This window comes from Vombatus ursinus, unplaced genomic scaffold (genome assembly GCF_900497805.2).
Source record: "Vombatus ursinus unplaced genomic scaffold, bare-nosed wombat genome assembly UNPS02012811.1, whole genome shotgun sequence".
Lineage (NCBI taxonomy): Eukaryota > Metazoa > Chordata > Mammalia > Diprotodontia > Vombatidae > Vombatus > Vombatus ursinus.
This window is the reverse complement of record NW_020952589.1, coordinates 697091-709776: the sequence shown is the minus strand read 5'-3', so window position 1 is coordinate 709776 and position 12686 is coordinate 697091. Positions and strand designations below refer to the sequence as shown.

Below are 12686 nucleotides of genomic sequence, written 5' to 3'. Positions count from 1 at the left end.
GATAGATAGATAGATAGATAGATAGATAGATAGATAGATAGATAGATAGATAGATAGACAGACAGATAGATGGAGAGAAAGATGGAGAGATGGATGGAAAGAGAGGAGGACAGACAGACAGACAGAGACTGGTTAGGAGGGAATTGTAACAGTCTAAGGTGAGTTGATGAAGGCATGGCCTGGGATGGGGAATAGAGAACTGCTGTTTTGGTTTTTGTAGCTCCAAACTCATTTTTCAAAGTCTGGAGGTTGGAGAAATTTTTAGCTATCTTCCCTGCAAGATTTGCAAAAGACTCCCAATAGTCCAGGTAACAAACATCTGACAGGGAAATGAGAACCCAGGCATCTTGGAACTCCAGCATTAACCAATCCCAGCTGCTTGAGGGACAAGTAGAAAGCTCTCTTCCATCTCTTGCTTCCAGTCTCAGCATCTAGGCCACATTTCTGTAGAAGGCATTATTAAGACTTAAGCGGGAGCAGCTAGGTGGTGCAGTGGATAGAGCACCACCCTGGAGTCAGGAGGACCTGAGTTCAAATCTGTCCTCAGACACTTACTAGCTGTATGACCCTGGGCAAGTCACTTAACTCCAATTGCCTCAAAAAAAAAACAAAAAAACTCAAGCCCTTCTCCCAATAGTGTAGTTTCACATGTAGAGCACCATTCAGCTCCTAGTCCCCATTGCTCAAGAATAGGCCCCTCGGAATGAGGGCAGCCAGAAGCATCATCCTCCTTACTGGTCTCCAACCATCATCTTCCTTTCCTGCCGCTCCCACTCCATTAAGCCTTCAGGAGCTAGAGTTCTCCTCTTCTTCCTTTGCTTCCTGTCACCGTGAAGGTCAAAAAGGTTGGGGGGGGGCTTGCAGGTAAAGGGTTTCTGAGTGAGTCTGTGCTATGTGCTGGGACACCTGATCTCAGCTCATAGATGTTTCTTCATCTCCCTTGTTCTCTGGGTAGAGGATTTGTGCAAAGAACACTCAACAAGGAGTCAAGAGAGCTGAGTTCTAATTCCAACTGTGCCACTAACTTGTATGTGACCTTAGCCAAGTTGCTTCCCCTCTGTAAGACTCAGTTTCCTCATTTGTAAAATGGGAGGTTTGAGTAGAATCGTCTTTAAGGTCCCTTCCTTCTCTAAAATCAGATGGGTCTCATGGAAAAATCTCTGGAAACCTCTTATCCCACCCATTGGGAGATGTGCATATACATATATATATATATATACATGTATATATATATATATACATGTATATATACATATATATACACATTTATGTACTTTTTATATGTGTGTGTAGATGGATGGATGGATAGATGGATGGATGGATGGATGGATAAATAAATGGATAGATGGACAAGCCCAGAGAGGGTGGAGTAGCTCCAAGGAACTTCCTCAGGAGTTGGTCTTACTTTATTCTGAGACTTCAGTCATTCTCATGACTTCAAATTTATCCCTTACACCTGTGTGATCTTAGGCAAGTCATTTTACTTCGTTGGGCCTCAGTTTCCTTATCTGTAAAAATGAGGAGATTGGCCCCTAGATGGACTCCCTTCAGGATCACAAAGCTGTGATCTTAAGAAATAACCTTCTAAAATCACAGCATTCTGGAGCTGGGGAGCAGAGAGGCCCTTGGAGATCAGCTAACCCAGCAGTTCTTAACTTGGGATCGGTGAACTTTTTAAAACAAATTTTTAAAACTACATGTAACCACATTTCAATATAATTTATTTCCTATGTCTTTTATTTTTATGTATCTAAAAACGTTATTCTGAGGAGGGATCCATAATCTTCACCAGAACTGCCAAGGAGGGCCATGACTTAGCACAGGTCAAGAACACCTGATAATCCCTTCACTTTACAGATGGGAATTCTGAGGCCCAAAATACATGAAATGACATGCCCAAGGTCACTCAGCAATTCTTCCCTTTGTCATCACAAGTTTTCTCTGTGAGTTGCCCTAGCCTCTCCGGGTGGGGTACAGGAAGAGGTCCCAGATGAACTAATTTTCAGGAGAGGGGGCTTCTGGCGGCTCCACCCAGACACCACAGTCCTTGCTGGGCTTTGTAAGCAGTGAATCATTTGCAATTATCCTAAAGTCCCACGGATTCTTGTCTTCTCTCCCCTCTCCACAGTCCAGGCCCCCAGACTTCTTTCTTAAGTTGGTAGGAGAAACAAATCGCAGCAAGGCAAGTCACAAAATAACAGAATCGGGGAGATTGCTGGGAGCTCAGCCTCTACCATTTCCCCAAAGCTGCAGTTACTAGCCTGAAATCTACAGCTGGGGCTGGGGCTGGGGCTGAGTCTAAGACGGGAGAGCCAGCCAGCCGCAGTGTGGTGCATTATTGATGGGGCCTTTAATTGCACGCTTCCCAAAGTCTACAGAGCCTTTGATGAAAAATTCATGGCCCGCCTGCAGGAGGGAGGACATCAAATCGATAAGCAGCCTGGTTCTGAGTGGTAGGAGGAGCGAGGTCTGTGCCCCAGACTTCAGAGCTGGCGGAGAGCTGGGCGGCTCCAGGCCCCCAGGGATCGGCCAATGGGGCTTTGGCCTTCAGCTGGGGCCCCCACATGGCCTGGGAAGACCAGCATGCCATAGTCCATTTCATTGAAGAGGAGACCAAGAGGGCACAACCAGAAGAAGCTGAGGTCAGGGCACTTGGGGGGAAATGGGACAACCATTTCCCCGAGCCCCGTCTATGTCCCTATGGCTCTGTATCCTCTTCCCGTCTAGAAATACACCTCACCCTAGATGAGAAGCTTAAGGAGAGAGGGAGTTATAACCTCAGAGGCTGGAGCTGGGAAAGGGAAAAGATTCTTCCTGTTCTATCCTGAGCCTCAGTTTACCCATCTATTTGACAAAAGAGCCCAACCTACGAGAAGCCACAATCTGTTCATTCCTTTCAAAGCTCTCTGCAGAAGCATCAAAGGAGTAAGATAGGACCCTGAAACTCTGGAGTATGGTCAAGGTTTGGGGTCAAGGTTTTAGTGTTCAGGCTCTATAGTGAGTAGATAATGTGCATTTACACAGAGATGCATAGAGACAGAAATATGTGTATTAACACATAGGGATCCATATACTTAAATGCATATATGTACATATGCATGTATAAAGATATACGGGCACACCTCACTGGCAAGTTGTTAGGATGCAGATTCATAAAGCCATATTTTCCCCAAAGTTGGAAAGGACATTAGAGATCACCTAGTCTTTATTTTATAGATGGAAAGTAGCACTTTACATCTATCTAACAAAAAAAAAATACAGTGCTCAGTTCATGGTTCCAGGAACTTTCCCTGTCTCCAGCTTCCCCATGACCATCATCAACCTCTTCGATTTATAAATGGGGAAACTGAGACCCTGAGAAGGTCACATTTTAGAATTCTAGAGTTGGAAAGGATCTTAGACACCATCTAGCCCAACTTGCATTAGAGCAGAAATCTCCCTCAACACCATCCCTTCACTTGAAGGTCTCTAGTGATAAGGAGCTCAGTACCTACCATAGCAGTCCGTCACCCTTTTGGTGAGTGTTAGCTCTTAGAGGGTTTTCCACTTGCATCAAGCCAAAAATCTCCTGTCTGTGGTTCCTGACTATGGCTCCTGACACTCCCCTCTGGGACCAAACTAAACTGTCCGAATCCCTCTGCCTCCTCGTGGTCTTTCAGATACTTGAAGATGACTATCATGCCCCTCCCTTCCACCCCAGTTGTGGGTCTTCTTTTTTTTCCAAGCTAAATCCTCTTACGGCAAGGTCTCTGGTCCTCTCACAAGTTGGTCATAAACCTCTAGATGTGTCTCACCTTGTCCAGATTGCTGCGAAAAAGAAACGCCCTGAACTGAATATGATTCTAAGTGTGATCCAGACAGAACCCTCCCCTTCACTAGTTGTCCTGGACACCACACCTCTCCACACAATCTAACATCATCTTAGCTCTTTTGAGCTACCATTTCATACTGTGGAATCACATTGAGCTGATACCTCACTAAGCCCCCCAGATCTTTTTCACCCTGAATTCCCATGTATAGTCATAGCTTCCCCATCTTGTACTTGGGTAGTTTATTTTTATCAGCCCAAGTGCAGGACTTTACACTTGTCTCTATTAATCTATTCGTACTGGCCTATCCCTCTATCCTGTTGAGATCTTTTCAGATCCTGGCCCCATCATCCATCTCTCCCAGATTTGGGTCATCTGCAAATCTGATAATTACATCATCTATGATTCCATTTCCAACGTTGATTTTTTTAAGAAATGTCAAATAACCAACAAGCAAGTTACCCAGGCTCGTGCAGCAAGTTATTAGCAAGCCCCTCCTTTTCAATTGGATCTCAGCCTGATGGAGAGCCTTGGTGGTCCCCATCCAGCAGGAGAGAACTGGCAATGTCCCCACCCCACCCCCTTTGCTGCCTTAGAACTCCATTGTGCTTGTTGGGAAGCAGGAGAGACCTTCATTAGGGCAAAGAAAGCTGAAGCGGCAATATCTAAGGAGGAGCTCTGAGCTCCCATCTCAAGATCCAAGGAATGGAAATGAGAGGCAAGCCTGTGCTGGGTCATAATTTGACTTGGCCCTGTGATTAACCCCCAGGAGCCCACCTCATTAAGTTCCATGTACTGAGGATGAGAGAGCAGCAGAGACTGAGCATGGAGAAGGCTAAGGCTAATGGGTCATTTGGGGAACAGAATGGTCAGAAGAGAGGGGAGCACAGATAGGAGGGAAAAGGCTATGGAAAGGAAGAGCTGCCCAAGGACAGCGTATCAAATTCAATCTTTGTATGTCCAGCATGAGCACTCCGCCCAACAAATATAGTAGGTAGAAAATAAATGTTTGTTGAATCAATCGACTGCAGAGATTGTCATAAGACATGTGTGTTCTGATCATCCCCCCCATACACACCATATGTGTGCCTTCACTCTTACCAATACCTTTTGCTATTCCAGAGCCTCCATTTGTAAGATGAAACACTTAGAGTGGATAACTAAGGTTCCTTTCACCTCTTATGGTCTGTGGTCCTAGAATTGGTGCCACATAACCTAACACTTCATCACACACCAGTCATCAATCACTAAGCATTTATTAAGTGCCTACTGTATGCCAGGCATCTTCTCAGCTGTTGGGAATACAAAGAAAAAAAGTAAAACAGGCAGGCCCTGTCCTCAAGGTGCTTACATTCCAGCAAGGGAGCAAATGTGTGTATGTATATATTTATACATGTGTACATGCCCAGACACTCCTCAGATTCCTCTGCCCAAGACCGAGCTTCACTCATCTTCTAGCTCTCTGGGCTTTCCCTGTTGGTGAGTTTTAAAATCCCTAACAGTGGGACTGAAAGCCCATGCCCTTCCTGCATAGCTAGGATCTGCTTCATACCTTATTTATACATTACACATACATGTGTGTGCATTACTCTACTAATAAATACATGCATTATGAAACTTAATACAAAAATAACATTTTGTAGTATGAACTCAAAATGGAAATCATGTTTTATTCTAGGATCAATACAGAGCCACTGGATTTTACTGAGTAGGGAAGAGATATGATCAGACCTGAGTTTTAGGAAAATCATTTTGACCACTTTATGGAGGATGGATTAGAAAGGGCTGATATTTGACTCGGAAAGATCCAATTAGTAAACTATTGTAACAGGTAGGTAAGATGGGAGGGAGGTCTGAACCACAGTAGTCACCACATGGGTAAAGAGAAAGGGACAAATACAAACAATTGTAAAGGTAGAAGTGAGATTTGACTATTGACTAGATATAGAAGATGAGAAAGAGAAGTTGAAAATGACACGGAGGCTCTGAATCTGGAATAATGGAAGGATGGTGGTGACCTTGATAATACAGGGAAGTTTTGAGGAGGGATGGGTTTGAGGGGAAAGATCTGTGCAAATAATCTACAGTCTGTGATGCAGCCCACAATATCATAATCTGTCAGTGCCTACTTGAAAGCCCTTCCTGTGTGACTCAGTCTGTCCCACCCAAAATGAAATGGGGAGAGGAAAGGCTCTTACCAGTCACCGTCTCAGACCACGGAGTCCCAGGGGAGGGTTCCTGACACAGCTCTGAGGTCATCTGGGAGTCAGGGAGCTGTGGATGTTGGGAAAGGGGGATAATTCACCCAATGCTTGGGTGTTAGTTACGTATTAGTCAGAAGGAGGACGTTTTGAAATTTTCACAGTATTGAAGAGGTAGAGTGAAGGGCAGTGTTGAAAGATAAGGGTAGATATGATTGTGTTTTAGACAAGCTTCACCATGAGCTACTGTGGGGTGGCAGGAATGGTTTGACCTGTCTTCTCCCTCTTTGATTGGTTGATCATACACCTCTCAGGGTCAATTTACAGCCCCTTGGGGTCAAGCCTTCAGTCCACTGCCTCAGATAAATCTGGGCATCCCATTAGGCAATTTGCAGTGATTTCATGTAAAGATAATCTAGGAATAGCCAGCTGAGGTTTTTGAGCATGGTCAGACCATGCAAACACAGTGTCTGGTGAGGTCCCTAAGCATTTGTGTGTGTTTTGTGGTATTCCGATGATTACCCTCACTTTGGGAATGTCCCAGTGGGGTGGTCCATCTGTGCCTATACTCAGCACAGTCCCAGAGCCTACACATTTGCCCCAGGGGGTGGGGATGTAAGCACGAGATAAGCTACAGTCTCAAGAACAGTCTCACTGAGTCACATCCCTATTTTAAGAGCATGTCAGTGCCTGGAGTCCCAGGAGATGGACTTAGAAGGTTGGATTTCAACTCCATGAAGACTTAATAGACATTACCTGATGATGATGATGATGGTAATGATCATGAAAAAGAAAGATAAGTTTGCAGCTGAATGTCAGCAGCTTTGGGATGCCTCAGGTTTGGCAGGCAGGGGAATACCATCTTCATCACGGAAGAAAAGTTCATTGGACCATAGTGTTGGAGATCATTTAATCCAAGGGTTCTTAACCCAAGGTCTGTGAACTTGGTCTTTTAAATATATTTTTCTATTTTAAGATAATTGGTTTCCTTTATAATCCTATGCATTTTATTTTATACATTAAAATATTATTCTGATAAGGGGTATATAGATTGTCAGAGGGTTCCATGACACAATGTTAGGACTGCTGATCTGGTCCAACCCCCTCACTATACAGTTGAGGAAACTGAGGCCCTAAAGGAAGTTACATCATTCACCTAAAATCAGTGCTCTTTTTGCTATGTTACATTGCTTCTCCTCTTATCGTTCTCCCCTCGTTGGGATCAGCTCATGTAGGAAGTCATTGATTAGGAGCGATGTTTCTCTCAGATTATGTAGAGCTGTCAAGGAAGTAGGAAGGATACTGCTGTACACGAGGTTCAGTAACTGCCAAGACCAGCTGCTACTTGGTGGTATGGAATGGGGGTGGGTTGAGGGGAGAATGGAGAATCTACTCAGTACAGAGAAAGTGGTTGGGGTGAGTTAGTGGAAGACTTGACTAGCAGGGTTTGAGAAGTATGGGACAGCAGTAACCAGGGTGACACAGAACTACAAGGGATTATAGAGGTCAACTAGTCTAGTTGCCTCATTATACTGATGAGGAAACTGAGACCCAGAGAGACCCAGAAGTGACTTGCTTGAGATCACATAGGGAGCAATTGGCAGAGCAGGGTATCAGTGGGGCAGGGGGGAGGGGAAGGAGGAGAGAGAAGAGGGAAGAAATGAAGGATTTGAACCCAGGTGTTCTAACTTCAGATCCAGTGTTCTTTATACTGATCCCCTAGGCCTAAGCATTTCGTGATCCAATGCCTAATGGTCCTTTTCTAATTCTAGAGACCCTCAAGGCTTCCCCCATATTCCTGGACCACCTAGTGCTGTATTCACAAGGTACCTTTGCTATGCCAGATGTCTCCATCCTCTACTTTGGCATGAAGACACATAGAGAAACAACTCTAAACATCGACAGGGTCCTACCTTGAGGGCATCTTAGGACCATCAAGAGGAAAGCAGAGATGGGAATCCCATAACCTACGGAAGCATCTCATCGCACTTTTAAATAGCCAGTCACTATGATCTAATTTTTCCTTACATCAAACCATTTATTCAGCCTCAGTATATGTATACATTAAGTTCCTACCATGTGCAAGGCACAGTTCTAGGAACTAGGGAGAGAAAGATTAAAAAACAACATAATCTTACCTTCAATGAGTCAAAATCTGACTGACTTCTACCCATTAGCTCTTGTTCTGTACTCTGGGGCCAAGCAAATAAAGTTTAATGCCCTTCCTCACAAGAGCCTTTCAGGTCTCTGAGAACATCTCCCACTCCTCACCCTCAATTTCCTCTACTTCCATATTAAATATACCCAGTCCCCTCAAGCTCTGATATTTGGCTTCAAGTGCTTTCATTTTCATGGTTACTGTCCTCATGACACAGTCTATGTTCTAGCTTGTCAGTATCTCAGCCTAGAACTGAACATACTTATCTGTGGTCTGACCAAGGCAGAGTACACCAGAGATTACAACCTCTTTGGTTCTGGGGTTTTGGTTTTTTTTTGGTCCAGCCCTGTAATTTCACTGGTGTAAGGAACTCCCATTAAGGGAAGTCACTTATCAAGGCAGACCAGCAACCACTCTGCAATATAGAGTCTTAGAGCTGCCCAGGGGCATTGAGTGGTTGAGTGACTTGCTCAGAATTCCATAGTCAGCAGGCATCAGTAGCTGGTCTGGAACCCAGGTCTTCCTGAAGCCAAGGTTGTCCCATACTGCTTCTCTCTCATGCTTCTGTTAATGTGGCCAAAGAAAGGAAGCTTAACTCTGAGGGCTGCCATGATGCCTTCTTGATCTATAATGAGCTAGCAATCCACTAATGAATTTTCACGTGCACACATCTGCCACAGATTAACACTGGTCCACTAATCAACAATCACTGGGTCTGGCTGGTCAAACAGTTCCAAGTCTACCTGACTCTAGCTCATACCCCTCACATTTTTTCCATGTCAATTTCATGAATTACATCAAGTTCAGGGCTAAAATCTGGGCTTATTGAGTTTATGGCAGGTCCCTAATACAGACTAGGTTAATACTTCAAGAGGGAAGGGGAGGGAATAAGTATTTACATGGCATCCAAATGGCTCCATAATCTTATCAATGAGCTGTCTCCCCACCTTGTACAGATCGCACTTTTCATCCTGTGTAATTCTCATCCATATCCTTCCTTAAATCATCCTTTGGAGATCTACCCAAAGTACTAGAAGCCATCTTCTCGTTCTCTGAATAATTTATAGATACCAGCATAACATTCAGGTCATCCACTTGCTGGCACATAACCTGCTTCCCTGCAGCATTTATAGATTCTGTAGATTATGTGGAACTTAATCCACTGAGGCCCAGAACACTCCAGAGCCATCTCAATGAGATCTCTGGCCATTCAAAAGAAATCAGCCTGGCAATCACACAAAAAACCAAGTGGGTGCCCAGATTATGTCCTACAGTTGAATGAGCAGCCTACTGAGTTAGGCTACCAGTAGAGATGCTATTGGACAATTAGGGGGATCTAGAATTAAATAAGATGAAGAAAGTGGAGGGATTGCATTTGGGAAATCTATACTTCTGCCTCTTGACATAAAATGTTCCTTAACACCAATATTCTCCCAATGTTGCCATCTGACTATGAGTCGCAATACACATTCAAAGAATGAGAATTGTTTGTGACCACCCTTCCCCTGCAAGCACAATGGGAAGCCTCATGACAGGGGTGAATGGGTTGCCCAATATTATCAATAATGGCTTGTGTGCAAGAAGTGACATAAAATACATCATCAAGGAAATGTATAGTCAGGAAAGGAGGTGGGTGGGACATGGTGTAGACAACCCAAATGGTGCGTAGGTGCCTACAGAATGTTAGAAGATCTAGCAGAAGGCTTTCTCAGTGCCGGGAAGGTCTTTTATGGAAGATTCACTCAAGATAAGAAGGAACTGGTAGTTTGTGATCTACGTTGGCTGATGGAGGGCCCACATCAGTGAAAACACAGCTCCGTTCAAGTGCTGAAGAATTTCTTTAATAGGTCACTAGGGCTCAAAAACGCATTAGTTAGCAGCATTGGGTGGGCCTTTCTCTAATTAGGGTGGAATTTGGGCAGCTGGACCTTCTATGCCTCTCCAGCTTTGTAGGGTCGAAGATTTAGAGCCCTGAAAGGACCTCAAAGGTCAGTCAGTCCAACCTCCCTTATTTTCCAGATGGGGAAACCGAGGTCCAATGAGGTAGAGTGATTAGTCTAAGGTCCCACAGGTAGTAAGTGGGATTAGAGCCCAGGTCCTCTAATGTGTGTTCTCAACCAGAACTTATGCTTACTACTCTTAAGAAACTCTCGCTACCTCAACTCCATGATACAGAACCATAGTAGGACTTTTGTGGAATCCAGGAACTCTGATGGAAAGGAAAACAAAGCTGTTCTCTTCTTACAGATTCCATGACATCTGTAATGAATGACTCCTTTCATTTCTTAGTGCTCACAAACCATCCTTTTAGTCATGAGGTCTATAATTTGCCAAGCATTGATGATACCAAGATCACCAGTCTAGCACTCAAAAATCCACCTTTGTCCATTTTTGATCAGAAGCCCAAAAGACCCGGGGTTCTCCCCCAGCCCTCCTCATCCCAGAGGCCTGTCTAGGTGCCAACATGACTCACCCTGGACCCTGTTTCTTCAGGGCCAGCCTTGCCCCTTGTGCAGCTCCCCCCTGGCCCTCTCCAGCTTCCCTGGAGCAGTGCCAGTTCAGGCCTCAGAGGAGCTGGGCTTCACCTGCGTCCTGCTTTGCTGTCGCCGGGCAGGGATCCTTGTTGTAGCAACAGCTCCAGGGAATCAGCTCTTGAGAGACTCCCAACAACTGAAGGAAAAGTATGCTCACACCAGACTCCCCTCTTCCTCCAGTATCTCAGGCTGACCCCAACCCAGCTGAAAGCCCCACTGTTTCTGTCACCCCTACAGTAAGTCTAATCCTCCTGACTATAGGCTTTGGGATAGGGGCTGTTGTGGGGAAGTCCCAGTGAGGGATAGACACTGGGGGAAGATGCATGCTGACTCATTCCAGGGCAGGTGTGTTGGGATGGTGCTACCTGGCAATGAGAATGAGGCATTTCAGAGCTGGGAAAGGTGTCGTCTGGGGTGGAAGGAAGGTGTAAGTCTAGCATCAATGTCAACAGATTACAGGGAGAGCCAAGGCAGATGTGGACCAGGTCACGGGTCCAATGACCACAGAAAATGGCCTACTACTATCGGCCGGAGTCATCTACTGTAGGTATTGAATCAGGCTGGAGAGATGAAAGCAGAGATGGTAGGGGTGCTACAGTGTCCTGGAGGATGGTAAACCCTTTAGATCTTGGAGGAAGAGGAAGATGGGGGCTACCAGTACTGACCTAAGAGAGTCTTGGGGAAATTCCTCAAGGCCCAAGAGGTCTGATAGGGAGAGGGGGAGATGTGATACTTGGTGATTCTAATATCTTTTTGAAGGGATCATCCCATCATGGAACTGATTATTCCTCTCTCCCCCCTTTTCCTTGGCCACCTTGACTTTCCCATGAAGAAGTGGTTGGTTCATCCATCTCCTAGCCCAGAGGGATCCCCATATTTAAGGCATGTCTTGCCCTCTCGGGGCATCTGGAATGAGGCAGCCAAAGAAAGAGGTTGATGAGATCTGCATGCGATTAGTCTGGGAAGCCTTCCTAGAAGATGAGAGTTCAAATTAAGGTTTGAAGAGTTGGAGTTGGGAGGGGTTGATGGTGGAGGGGAGACCTAGCTCACATAAAGTAAAACAAGATGGAGAAAGGGCAGAGTTGTTCAACTCAGAAAGTGAGAGCCTGTGAGACACAAGAAAGGAAGAAGAAGGTTGTACAGGGGAAGGATTTGGAACCTAACTGTATTTAGATATGATGTAAGAGGCAAGAAGGGAATGTCCAAGGGCGTAAGCTGGGGACTCTAGGACCTGGACAAGACTTGGGGACAATGGCCCTCTGCTCCATCTTGTGGCTCCACCTCAGTGCCTCTGGGGTCATGGGCTACACAGCTTGGCACAGTGAAAAGACTCTAGAGTCAGAAGACCTGGGTTCAAATCCTGATTCTGAGGATTACTACCTGTGTCACCCAGGGCAAGTCATTCAACATGGTGGGGCCTCGATTTCCCCATGGGCATAAGGAATGGGCTGAACTGGATGGCCCAGAAGGTCCATTGCAGACCCTATGATGGCTGTGTCATAGCTATGAGTTGGAGCTCGGGACATACTTGGTGATGGGAGAGGAGGAAGGGCTGTTCCATGATGGGTGACCAGTGAGAGATTCAGGAGTTCTATGGAAATGGAGCAGGGACCAAGTGAAGGTGAAGAATCTGAGCTTCAGGTATGCATTCAAATGACTCCCCTTCTCCCTCACCTGAATAATACTGCTGTAGTTGATCCACACCTCCTTCCAGAGCATCTCTGCTTCTGTGGGGCAGGCAGCAAGAGAAGGCACAGTCCTGCCTTGGGAGCCCACCCCTTGGTTAGGAGGGCAGGCCAAAGACAAATGACAAGATAGTAGTTAGGGTGATCGAAAACATAGAATTGGCTGCTTTGAGAAGCAGTGAGTTTCTCCTCATCACTGGAAGTCTTGAAGGCAAGGTTGAATGGCCACTCATTGGGAATTTTGTAGAGGGAATTTTTGTGCTATGGACAGTCAGAGTAGATGACTTCAGGGCTGTCTT

General features: G+C 45.4%; 1 protein-coding gene across 1 annotated transcript in view; it reads left to right on the top strand.

The window, feature by feature from the left end:
• CCDC33 (coiled-coil domain containing 33) overlaps positions 1-12686 on the top strand; it is a 183342-nt gene that overhangs the window by 122873 nt on the left and 47783 nt on the right. The gene's annotated exons all lie outside the window — the stretch shown is intronic.